The sequence below is a fragment of the Centruroides sculpturatus genome, unplaced genomic scaffold (genome assembly GCF_000671375.1).
Source record: "Centruroides sculpturatus isolate CEXI.00-Female unplaced genomic scaffold, Cexi_2.0 scaffold74, whole genome shotgun sequence".
NCBI classification, from domain to species: Eukaryota; Metazoa; Arthropoda; class Arachnida; order Scorpiones; family Buthidae; genus Centruroides; species Centruroides sculpturatus.
The window spans coordinates 733607-747492 of NW_019384309.1; the positions used below are offsets into that span (position 1 = coordinate 733607).

Here is a 13886-nt window from a genome sequence, read left to right on the forward strand (position 1 = left end):
GAAACTTCGAGCACTTTGTAGTTATGATACCTTCTTTACAATTCACTAAAATGTAATTGGGGTTCCATAATACCACCTTCTCCTCTATAAAAAACTTAAGAAAAATTGTTTATAAATAAAATGATAATATAAAATGATGATATATTTGATAATAAAACTATATTTAAAAAACAATAGCGAGACTATTATTTTACGTGTAGGTATTTCGACAAAATTCAATGAACTTAAATTTTGATTTTGAACACGTAGAAACACTTTTGCGTTGCGCGTAATATTCTTTTTCGCAAAAAAATTCATCTGGCCCATTAGTCCCCCCCTTATTCAGATTCTAGATCCGCCGCTGGTCAAGGGTGTCACGATTTGTTATTTTTCAGTTAGATGTGCCACTCAATGAAAAAGGTTGAAAAACACTGGGTTAGAGGTCGAGCCACTGGTTCGATATTCGTAAGAGCTGTCTGAAAGGCTATATTCGGCTCCGACAGATTTTGAATTTCTTCAAACGGTTCTCGAGATATTTACGTATTTATCGAACTAATCAAAATCTGTACGCAAATTTCTGTCAGAATTTAGTATCCTGCGACCCTAAAAGTTGTGTAATTTTCATGAAAATTTGATTCAAATTTAACTGTTTTGTTGGACGTTTGAACGTCGTATGTTTAATGACTGTTCGACTAGACCAACAAATGTCACGTGATATTGTTTATTGCATATATTGGACCTTTTATTTTGACAAGCAATGATCGGGGGATAACCTGATATACGTGATTCTAACCACCATGAACTGAACTTTACGTTTAGCATTTAATAATGTTTTTTGGTTTAATGATTGCAACATGATAAGAATTCATTTGGTGAAATGAAATCACAAATTATTGTGAATTTTAAAGCTAAGAGTAGAGGAAAACCATTGATGCAATAATGATGAAACTTTGTAAGAAGGATGCCCGTGACCTTTCGAAAATTATACTTTGATATTGGTTACATTCGGCGCAAAATTCAACAATTTTGCAAACTACATATAGGATGTCAAGTTTGGATTTCCTCATCGCGCAATCATAAAAGGTGTATGAACGGTTTAATGCTGCAACTTAAATCATTGAACAGAACAGTACAAGGTCTGTTCAAAAAGTATCGGACCTTTGGTCGGCAAAAATAAATTTATTGACTTTGAGGTACAAAACCCTAATCCCCTTCAAAGTAGTCTCCTTGGTAATGTATACACTTCTCCCAGCGTTCCTGCCATTGCTGGAAACACTGCTGGAACGCATCTTTTGGAATGGTTATCAGCCGGTCCGTCGCATTTCGCATGATGTCTTCTCTCGACTAAATTTGGGTTCCTTTTAGCGGCATTTTCAGCTTGAGAAATAGCCAAAGGTCACACGGAGCCATGTGGAGAGAGTACGGAGCGTGACGAACCACAGGAGTATTGTGTTTGGCGACGAAAGCCCGAATCAGATGCGCAGAATGGGCGGATGCGTTATCACGATGGAGCTGCCAAGTTTTGATCGACCACAGATCCGGTCGTTTGCGTCGCACTGTATCGGAAAGACGACGAAGGACCTCCTGGTAGTACTCCTTTGCGATGGTTTGGCCTTGTGGTGCGTACTCACGACACACCACCCCACGAGAGTCGAAAAAACTGTCAACATGACCTTTGATATTGCTGCGGACCTGCCGCGCTTTTTTTGGCCTCGAGGATCGTCCCCGAAAGCCTGCTGAATCTTGCGAATGGTTTACACTCGGGTATCGCCAAGGTTTTTGGCAAAATTTGATGTAATATCGCTGCTCACGTTGTTCAGTCATTTTCCAGCTTAGTGAAATCCGACGAGAGCGCACTACATGACCTCACTCATACGCCGATTGCCAACGACTGACGCTTCCTGCAGGCGGGAAAAAATTCAGGGCTGTGCATGACTGTCCCCTCCACAACTCCACCGAAGGAGGCCTCTCTCGCATCATTGGTTTACGCGGAAAAAAAGGTCCGATACTTTTTGAACAGACCTTGTATAATAGTATACTTCGTAATCAGTTATCCATCAATGAGTTGCTTAATTTACCCAACAACATTTAAATTTCTCGACGTTTACCTTATGTAGTGAGTTCCCTTAAGAGTGAGTCCCTTACGCAAATTCACAAAATTGAGTGATAATACGGTAGAAATATACAGTAGAAGGAAGTCATAATGGAAGACTCCATAAGCTTATTTCATTAGAAATGGGCTTCACTGAGATATGAATAATTAAATTTATTCATATATTTTCGTTGCATACTGACAAATTCAAATTATCCTGCTAATTTATTCCTATTCAGAGCTATTTGCAACTTCATAAAACGTCCAAAAGGTAATAAAACAGGAGGGTCGTGTGTGAAACGATACAATGTTATGTTGTAGGAACCACGAAAGTAACAGGAAAGTAAAACGTCACGTAAAATACTGTATGTTACAATACACGTCTTCGTATACAATTAATAAGTATTAAAATACATTTAATGCAATATTCTACTTGTACACTTTCTCCTACAAAAAGTGGACAGCAAATTACATATACTCAAAATGATGCCTCTGCTTGATATATTCTCCGCTCAACCAACAATACAGTAATTGTTATTAGTGTCATACGTTAAATGACATTTGAAATTACAGATCTATACGTTTTCACTGTGTGTCTGTCCTTCGTTAATCTCGAGAACGGAGTTAGATAGATGAAAATCGAGATCGGATATGAAAAGCTTATGCCCGGAGCTTATATACGGATTTCCCTATTGAACTGAAAATCACGTGATTTCAATTCAAACTGTTCTTCAGAAACACATTCCGTAGAAAAATTTGGTAGATGACAGATGACCGGTATGCTATTGTTATCAGGAGAAGTGCGATGTACAGGGGCAACACACCTGAACATTCATACCAGAGAGAGTTTTAAATAAATCAAGCGTTACAAGTAACTGGCAAATAAAGCGTTTTAATACAACAATAAATACAGGACTTTTCTATTTATAGTACTGACCTTTCTTTATTCTTACTTATGGAATTTTGGACTCGATTTTGTAATAATTTTCTTAAATCCTTTTTGATTATTTTCTACCTTGTGATGGAAACAATCCAGGAAAACGTATAGGGTCTGGTACGATACCAGACACAACACTACATACAGCACGAGACACATTTTTGGCAATAGGACCAGATACTGTACCAAATTTGGTAACGTTTACGGGAAGCGGTTCAGGTAAAATGGGGAAACTTCGAGCACTTTCGGAAGAAACGTTACAGAAGAAAAAATTTATTTATTAAATGAAAGTGCTAAAGCAATTAACAAAGTTCGGTCTACGTGACTATCTATAAACACTTAAAAAATATTTGCCGAAAACAGAAAAATTAACCTTTTAATCAGATACACTTTTAAGATTTTACCTGACACGTGAGCAATTCTAATCTTTTTACATATGGATAGATCGGATTACTCTATCGAAGGAAATTTCCCCACTTTACCCTAACCCTACAGGTCCTGGAATAATTACGATAACAGCTGGAGGTTGAATTACGACTTCATGCGGTACATCAACGGGTTTATCGGCAGGTATAATAGTAGGTGTTTTAATAGTAGGTTTAGTAGTTGGATTACTTATACGACGTAATACACCGCTAACGATGTTACTTCTTCTATTCAACGTCACTAGGTCGTAAATGGAACTGCGGTCTTGGGCATTTCTGTTTCTACCTTCTCCGCTTCTCGAGAGAACAATTACTGGAAGAAATACATTTCTGCTTTTATAACTTTGTAAATGACTAATTACAGTATTTTAATTTTTGTAAAAAGAAATCTTAAAGAAAAAATAATGGACTTAATACGTTTATCTTCTTTTACTACGATTTAACTTTTATTCCGTTCTCTTAGATAATGAAATGTTTCTATAATAATTAAAACAAGCAAATTTTTAACTAAAATTACGTCTAAGGAGAAGAATGGTTTGTATTTTAATAACAAATTTGCCACTTTTAACACCCTGCAATTACAGTTTTCATTCTACTTAGCCGTCGATACTGCTTTCACGTATAATATGTAGGCCTACCGTATAAATTATTATACGATGATGATAGAACCACTTTGTAATAATATAAAACAATGAAACTCACCGATAATGACGAATATAAACGTGAACTTATTCATTTCTCGTGTTTCCTCTTTGTAAGCGAGTTAAAAGCACCGTTTGTGACGATCCGAAACGCTATGATTTATTCACAAATATCATCAGTCACGTGATATTTGGATGTAGAATAAACTTGACTACGTCGCACGTGCTATTCGTCATACAGCGAATCACGTGAAATATTCATTTATATTCCAGGTGTTTATTTTCGTTCTATAAATTTCTTAATTGTTATATTTATACAGTACTGATTTTTATTTGGTTTATTTGCCAATGAAAATATTTAACACTGCCATAAACTAGGATTAACTGCCTAATTTTTACTTTGGGCAAAGCGAGTGACAATCTACCAATGTTGCGCTTTACCTAGCTTACAAGCAGATTTCAGGGCTTCAGCCTTAACATATATATACACCAGGTAGTAATTACCACTGTTCAATCTGCATACAGTTATTTAGCAGTCAAAATGCAAACGAATTTGGTAAGGTGACGATAATGTGTATAAGTATGATACGAGACAATTCGATATGAGTAACAAATGAAGCTAATAAATTCACTTAACCCAATAACTTTTCGACAGTTTTTAGCAAATTAGGAGTGTATGCCTTTGATTAAATACCGAGGACCGTTAGTTGTGATTTTAAACAATATTGTCGATTTTTAATGACTCATTAATTTATTTCCTGACCGTTTCTATATTTTGTATATTTGATATACAAACGGCATATTTTTCCTCTATTTTCCGAGAAAAAAGCTGTGATTTTATAGGTTAATTCACGTATTAACGCGATGACCATCTGTAATAAATACATCTTTATTACAAGCGAGTTCATCGCCCTGTAATAAAGCTCGATAACAATTTTTCATCACCATAATTTCATACCCATTTTTTATCACCTATAAATTAAAATATAACACGAAACAAGCATGAAATTATTTCATTTCTTTTATTTGTTACGCCAACGCGAAACGTGGGCGATCTTCCGACAGGCGAAATGCCTCCCTCAAAATAGCGCCTGTTCAGGTGTTACACACGTAATGAAAACTCAGAAAATAATACGGAAGCCCCACGAGGAGCGATAACCATCAAAGTATAAATAAAAAAACTCGCAGATCCGCCATCGATAGGTTCGAGTATACCGGAAGGCGCACCTGTTCAGGTATACCTGTCAGGTAAAATCCAACTTTATTACAACTTTCTCCACAACTTTATTCCTTTTATTTACATAAAATCATTTTTAAATATTTTTTTTATGTAGATACGATGCCCCCAGTCCTATTTCAAGGGTTATTTTACAGTTACAGATATAGAAGAAAAAATATTGACACGAGGCTATTCGGATGGATATGTCCTGATTTAATGCGGTCCTGGACGCAGGAAACAAAAAATACAAATATAATACATTGTTGCACAGAGAAGATTAAGAGAACTACAGTGTGTATATCCGGTATACCAGAGCCCCTTCATCTGCCACTGGAAAACGTCGAGTGACGTTTCCACTTCCCAGGACCAGGACCTAGGGGTTGGATTTTGGAGAACAGTGTTTGTGTTACGTGACGGTGTCGTTTACGGTAACGAAGCGTGATACGTAAATGATTGGATGCGACGAACGAACTAGATAATGGTTCAATTGTGAATGTTATGGCGAGGGGTGTTTGTAAGGATGTGTTGTAACGAAACTGATGAAACGTCCAGTCTTCGAATAATGAAATTCGTGCTACTTCTTATTCGTTCATAATACAGTGCAGTCTGGGTTGGGTCATTGTCTAAAGACTTTAATGTCTTTCCAACGATTTACCACTCTTTTTCAAACACCGTTACACCGTTATATCGTCAGTCGTTTTTCTTAGGTTTCTATCGACCTTGTCCGTTTACCTCTTTCTGGATCTAAAATTCGTGCCGATAGACGGATTAATACTTACTTACCTTTCGCCAAGGACAGGTTATTGCGCTCCAAACGGGTCAGATGGTGCGTGTAATTGTGGTATACCAGTTGTTAAATATTTAGCAATCCTGTAATAATAAATGACATATCAATAACGTGACGATATCGACAATTCTTGGATTTGAGTTGTCGGGTTGCACGTGAGACGAAAGCGTGCTCCCGGGCATTAGACTAATGTACGAAATTATTCCACTGGAAATCTAACAGATATTTCAAAGATAAAAATTCCTAAATAAACGGTCTTAGAATGCAACAACTGTCTTTATTGTTTCTCTAATAATAGTATCAAAATAATTATTACATTTTCAAGTAAATTATATGAATTTTGTTTTTCGTTTCAAAATTACTGTATTTTTATACAGTATTTGGATAATTTAATATTAGTTTGTCTTCATATAATTGAAATACCTGACAGGGGCTTATATAACGTAATGTTTCGTCTCGTAAGCCAGATGGAACATCACGATAAAAGAGAATTTTTTTGGAAAAGGAAGACTGCCGATATGGTTGAATATGAGGAAAAAAAGTATCAATTAATAATGTGGATAGGTGAAGATAAAGCATAATTGTGCTTAAAAGCACTCTTATATTATTTCAAATTCTATGAAATATACGTAATAATGATATTGTTATCGTACCGGATCTGTATATTATGTTGACCTAAGACAATTTTTTCGGGGAATTTTCTGCGGAAATATTTTTTTAATCAAAGATTAGTGTGGGGACTCCGTTGATGGGGACACAGACAATTGCTATTTTTGCCCATAAAATAAGGCGTATTGCTCAGAAAACTTGTGCATCTCATACATGACATTTCCAACAGTTAAACATCGTTAGAGTAAATTTTCCAACGGGTCACTCGGGGACACTCGAAAACAAGGCCGTTGATCGTCTTGCCAAACATATATACGGACTTTAGCACATTTAGTTACATTCCCACTTCTTTCATAGACAAGCACGTCGAAAAACAAATCACCATTCTCTGGCATGACAGCTAAGACCTCGAGACTACCGGTAGTCCCACGTACACCTTTACCCAAAAGTTCGACACAATTGCCACTTCTAAATATTTTTCCCAGTTTCACCCTCACACAGCTTACCCGTCAAGGCAACTTCGAGCATGATCTGCGTAATTTCGGATTTGAGGAAGATCCGAACTGCGACTATGGCCTGCGCGAGGAACGGACTCCACTTAATTTTCCATTGCAATAGATACACAAACATTATGGATGGTTTAACGAGAGTGACAATTTTGGAGGGGTACAACTGGCCTTGCACATTGCACCGACTTATCAAAACGCGGACAACGTACAGTACCAACACTTACTTTCATTTCTATCCCGCAGCAAGGCCCTTGTGACCGGTTTAGATAAGGTTAGTTTCGAACGGACGTGTCCTTATGAGTTGTAAATGTCATCTCTTGGGTTTAGTTTTGTCTGTATTGCCATGTTTATTTCCGTTGTATATTGTATCCTTTTATATACTCCAAAAAGACATCTTCCTTGCTCATCCGACAATTCTCTCGTCTGTGTCAGTTGATGTCCTTGTCTGTATTCTTGTATAGTAATAAGTTAGATATAAGTTAATACTAGGTAGTGTTAAGTTAGTTGTAAGATAGATTTAAGTTAAATGTTTACTCGCTGTTTCTCTATCTTCATCCGGTTAGTTGGATTTTTCTGCCACTTAGAATTTCCCACCTATGACGCTTATTTAATATATTACGTTTAAGTCTCCATTCACAGGCAGACAGCCACTTGGCATTAACTTTTCCCTGTTTAGCTTTTACGTCGCTATATTGGTGAGTGCTAAAACGCAAGTTTTCTTTACATATGACAAACAATAAAGGTCAGTACTATAAATAGAGAAGTCTTGGATTTATTATTGTAATAAAACGCTTTATTTGCCACTTACTTGTAACGCATGATTTATAAAAAGAAAATAAATGCATTTTATTTCGAAAATTGGAGCTTAACGTCACCTCCGATACCAAAAGTTCGTACATCGGTGACTTTCAAAACTGTATCTGGTATGGATGTTCAGGTATGTTACTCCTGTACATGACATTTCTCCCGATAACGATAGAGTCACTCCGGTCATCTATTACCTATCACATTTTTCCACGGAACAGGTTTTGGAGAAAATGTTGAATTGGAATCACGTCACTTCCGGTCCAATAGGGAAATTTGTATGTAGGTCTACGGGCATAAGCTATCCGTATCCGGTCTCGATTTTCATCAGTGTAACTCCGTTCTCGAGATTAACGAAGGACAGACACACAGTGGGAATGTATAGATCTGCAATTTAAATGTCAATTAACATTTGACACTAATAACAATTATTATTGGTTGAGCGGAGAATATATCAAGCAGAGGCATTTTTTGTGCGATTCACTGTCCCTTTTTTGTAAGAGAAAGCGTAAAAATAGAATATTGCATTAACATTTACGGACATTAATTTTACGTTCAGCCGTAAATGTAAATTAATGTACAGTACCTAAATATATAACTTATTGTATACTAGCAGATGACCCGGACAAAAAATAACAACAGCAAAGATTAAGTTTGTTAGGTTATTTCGTACTTGTAACCCTTCTATCGTATTATATAATAGTATTTGATTTATATTTACGAAGGTTATCTTATGTAAGGGTTTATTACACCAAATGACCAAAATAACGAATGACACCGTACCGATGGTCCGATACAAACAAGGGATTGTTACGCAAGGAGGTTGAAAGTATTAATAATTCGACCATACGTAGTCGTTGTTCTCCAGGAAGAGAGGATGCTCAATGACTACTAATATTTGAAAAGTGATCCGTGTTAGACGGGTTGTGATGGCTCCGCACGCAATCCAGTTGCTAATCTCAATGTCCAAAAGACTTCGTATAACTCGTTTAGAACTACACCATTATGACACTCATTTCTATATATAGATTGATTGTTTCTAGTTAAAACTCTCACCAGTGACCCAGTGAATAAAGCCAGCAAACAATGGCAGTTGCTCTCGGGTTCGCACTCTACCAAAAGGCTGCTTAATTACACTTTTCCGGTATTCTTTACGTAAGTAACATCAAAATAGGAGCCAGTTTCCTATCGAAAGTCCTCTCTGGATGCATTCCTGTTGACAGATAGCCGACATATTGCGTTGACGTATCTAATCAAGCCAAACTTAGTCAGAACAGACATAATTAGTCTACTTTTTTACTTCATTAAAAAAGCCAACAACAAGTTGTCTAACTTTCCTGGCAACATTTGGTGGCGTCGTCCGTTATCGTATTACATTTTTAAAATTTTATAGTTTCAATTATTATAAAATGACAAATAGCTTAATTTTGAGGGTAGATATGGGTTTAATAAAAAAATTGTAAACGCCAGTAACCAGTATACTCATTCTTAAGTCCGACCCTACTGAAGATACACACGACCTTCTCTATCTTCCTGCAAAATTTCGGAAATTTTCGACAAAAACCACAGGAGTTATTAAGCTTCAAACAGGGTGAACAAACTCATTTCTCCATACACTAATATTCATACATACGGGAAAAAAACATTGAAGTTTTTGATTTCTCGTTGTTTCAAGATTTTTTGAGTCAAAGTGTAAAAGTTTTGAGGGTCGTGTTTTGATCGACGGCCTTTCTTTTCCTCTGTCATATATAACAGCCGGAAAAGTAATAGGAAAATATAATTTTGTGTTTTTTGTTGCGTGCATCGCTAGGAAGAAAGAGATTTGTACGACATTCTGTTAGCGTTATTAGGCTAAACGGCGTATAATAGAACCACTTGGACACGATAATGCATTTCTTGTATACGAAGGATATAAATTTAATAAGAACAACATCTAAATTCAATTATAAAATGATTGGAATACGAAATAAATGAACGAATAAACATTAGAAACAGTTCGTATTATAGACCAATAATATCTGGCCGATTGTTGGAAAAGTGCATCGAAAAATGGCAGCGGAAGAATTAGGTATTTTTCACGCGAAATGTCCTATTTGTCTGGATGTTCACATCGATCCGGTTTCCCTGCCATGCTACCACAAGACGTGTATCGAGAGCGCCGGAAAAATCTGGAAAGTTCGTCCGATGTGTCGATCCCCGATACGCAGAATTACAAAGAGAGACGATCGAGTCACAGAAGTGAAGAAATTCGTGGCCACACATTACGCCATCTGCCGTTCGTGTGGGAAAGCAACTCTCTTATCCAGACTTATTATTTCGTACAGCGTGCGAAGAGGCCGCCAAAAATTCCAACGAGAGAACCTCTGCTTGTACAAAAATCGTTCGATGTGCCGTGTGCCAAAAGAAGATCGGGCCGAACGGGCTCTTAAAGCGCCCGAAAAACGACAAGAGGCGTGGACGTTCGTTGATCTGTCCAAAGCGCGCTTTGAAAAAATGTGAATAAATCAAGATCGTCACGACATCATTTAAAACAGACGAGAACAAAAATTATAATGAATAATTTTGAATAAGAATTTCGCTTGGTTTCGACAAAGCAAAATGATTAAAATTTGGTTTTATTATTTACGAATAACTTCTTTATTTATAACAAAAGATATAAACACCAGACTTACGTTTCAGATTCTTTAATTTCGATGGAACAGATGGGTCTTATTAAATATTGCAAATGATAATGAGTAAAATCCTCATTAAGTCTGACCCTTCCGGGGATTAAAATATACGCAAGTAGAAGGGAGTCACAATGAAAGAATGCATAAGGTTATTTCATTACAAATGCAATTTTCTGAGACGTGGATTATTAAATATCTCTTTGACTTTTCGTTGCATACAGAGTTCAAATTACTCTGCTAATTTATTTCTATGAATAGTAATTTGTAAATGGGACCATTCGCTTTCATACTTGGTGCGTACACACACCAGATTGTGGGAATAGATTTATGGATATAAAAAAAAACAACAGAAACGCGATTATCCCAAACTTAAGATTATATAGAACAGTTTTTTAAAGCTGAATGTGTAGCATTGAACTGTACACACTACAGAGTATAATACACAGAGAAGAAACTCTTCGTGTAACTGGAAACTACTAGCTCATCTGTCGATTGTACCACCGTGAATCTATATATATCTAACATTACGTACTTGTGAGGTAATACACTACGTGTTACGATAATAGAATACATGTAGAGATTTTACAAAAATGGACACTAGCATAGAAACGAGCACATTGCAGGTGTCATCTTTTTAAAACTTTTGGAAATCGGGAGTCGGAAAACGTCGAAAAGTAAGAAAACCGGAGGGTCATGTGTGACACGATGACAATGTTATATTGTAAAAGCCAGGAAAGTAACAAGAAAGTAAAGTGTCAAGACGATTTCAATAGTTACTGTGAAAAGCCAAGGGTGTAGAACTGTTCACTCTAACTCTATGTCACTTACGTGGCATACAATCGTTAGATCGGCACACTTTGTCAACGGATGACTTACTATAATTTTTAATTAAGACCAGGAGTTCGTAAGTTCCCCCGGTAGATGCTTTTTCCTGACACCAGATAGCCAATTACGCAGACAATCACGCATTGTCGAGGAATCCCGATTGGGAGGGTCGCAAGTAAGTGAAGTGAACGAAGACCTGGATTTATTTATTAATGAAACCATATTTAGATGACGTAACAAAAATTTAATGAAACAAGATTAAAATAAACCAAGATTACAATATACGAAAGTTTTCTAACTCGCGTGAGAGAAAGATTACAGGGGTTGTAAGGTTATACTACCTTAACAGATTTGCAGCTGTCTTGTATTTAACGATGTCTTCCCGTTGAAAGTGTTGAGAAAAGTTCATGTTTATTCGGCGACTGTAGCTTCTCGATAGGATAATTCTTTATTTTATTTCTCCATCTTGAGAAATTCGACGGCTCTTGAGAAATACTGCTTCATCTTCTTCGGAGAAAATGGTGACGGACTCTTCTATGATTACGGGCGTTGGTTTTTTGAAGACTCGAATGAAATACGTCTTCTTACATGGAGAAATTTCGATGCACTCCTTTAGAATTATGGGTGTTAGCTTTTAAATAGGATCTTAGCTCTATGGAGACCTTCGACGAACTCCTCGATCAAAGGAAATGAACTGCTATATTCGAAGATCTCCACCAATTAGCTTGTAAGATTTTTAACACGTCAACGGGACGAGTGGGGATTTTTAGAGGGATTGAACTTCTGTTTGGCGACTGAAATTTTTAAGATAAGGGAAAAGAGAAAGGATGTTTAACTTCCGTCGGTTAGGAAGTATGGTTTAGCGGTTTCCTTTAGTTTAAACAAAGATTTTTCTTTCAAAACTTATAAACATATTAATTTAAAATAATATTAAATCGTTTAAAATTGATCGAATAAAACCAGGGTATTCGAATTCTCACACTTATCGTATTGAAATTGTCTTCTCGTATAATACGTTAAATATTTGTCTACATTACGGCTGAAAGTAAAACTAACGTCCATAAACATTCACTATTATACTTGTACACTTCCTCCTACAAAAATGGAACAGCAAATTGCCCAAAAAACCCTCTGCTTGATATATTTTCCGATAAACCAATAATAATTATTAGTAGTGTCGTGTGTTAATTTAAATTCGGGATTTTAGTTCATTTTAACTGTCTGTCTTTACTTTGTTCGTCTCGAGAAAGGAGATAGAAAAATGAAAATCGAGACCGGATATGGAAAGCTTATGCTTGGAGGTTTATATACGGATTTCCCTACTGTACCGGAAGTGACGTGATTTCAATTCAAAATTTTCTTCAGAAAACTATTCCGTAGAAAAATTTGACAGATGACAGATGACCGGTACGACTTTATTGTTATCAAAAGAAGTGTCATGTACAACGGCAACACACCCGAAAATCCATACCGGAGAGAGTTTTGAAAGATTGAGGCGAAAGACCCCGATGTACGAATTTCCCTTACAGAAAATCATATTATGCTTCAGCGTTTGAAATAAAACGCATTTGTAACTTATTTTTAAATTGTGCATTTATTTTCTTTATATAACTTTAGCGTTCAAGTAGCTGGCAAAGAAAGCGTTTTATTACAATCATAAATTCACTACTTCTCTATTCATAGTACTGACCTTTATTTATTCTTATTTTTCGAATTTGTGATTAGGTTTTTTAGTAATTTTCTTAAAATCTCTTTGATTATTTCCGTTGTAGTGGATACGATACAATAAAAGTATAGGGTCTGGTACGATACCAGACTTAACACCAGATACAGGACGAGAACGATTCCGATAATAAGACGAGACACGGGACCAAATTTGGCGCCGACTACAGGTTGGGGTTTAAGTAAAGTGAGAGAATTTCCAGCACTTAAGAGAGAAATGTTAGATAAAGAAAAATTTATTTATTAAATGAAAGTGCAAAGTTATAATTAATTAAGTAATTAACAATGTTGTGTCTACATAATTCCGTATAAACAATTAAGAAATATTATTCAGAAACACCGAAAATTAACTTATTAGTCAGGTAAACTTTTAATCAAATTTACCCTGACAAGTGAGCGATTCTAATCTTTTTACATATGGATAGATAGGATTACCCTATTTAAGAAAATTCCCCAGTTTATAGTAAAGGTCCCGGAATAATTACGATAACAGGTGGAGGTTCAATTACGATTTCATCCGGAACATCAACGGGTTTAATGGCAGGTATAACAGTAGGTGCTTTAGTTGGTTTAGTAGTTGGATTATTGTAACTAACAATGTTACTTTTTCTATTTAACTTTAGCACATCGTAAATGGAACTGCAGTCTTGGGCATTTCTGTTTCTACT

General features: G+C 36.1%; 1 long non-coding RNA gene across 1 annotated transcript; it reads right to left on the reverse strand.

The window, feature by feature from the left end:
* Positions 1 to 3662: 3662 nt before the first annotated feature.
* LOC111620792 lies at positions 3663 to 6613 on the reverse strand. Its single transcript, XR_002755961.1, has 2 exons — positions 4136 to 6613; positions 3663 to 3746 (listed from the first exon to the last, which is right to left on the reverse strand). It is a non-coding gene; the product is annotated as an uncharacterized LOC111620792 (long non-coding RNA).
* Between the last annotated feature and the right edge of the window lie 7273 nt (positions 6614 to 13886).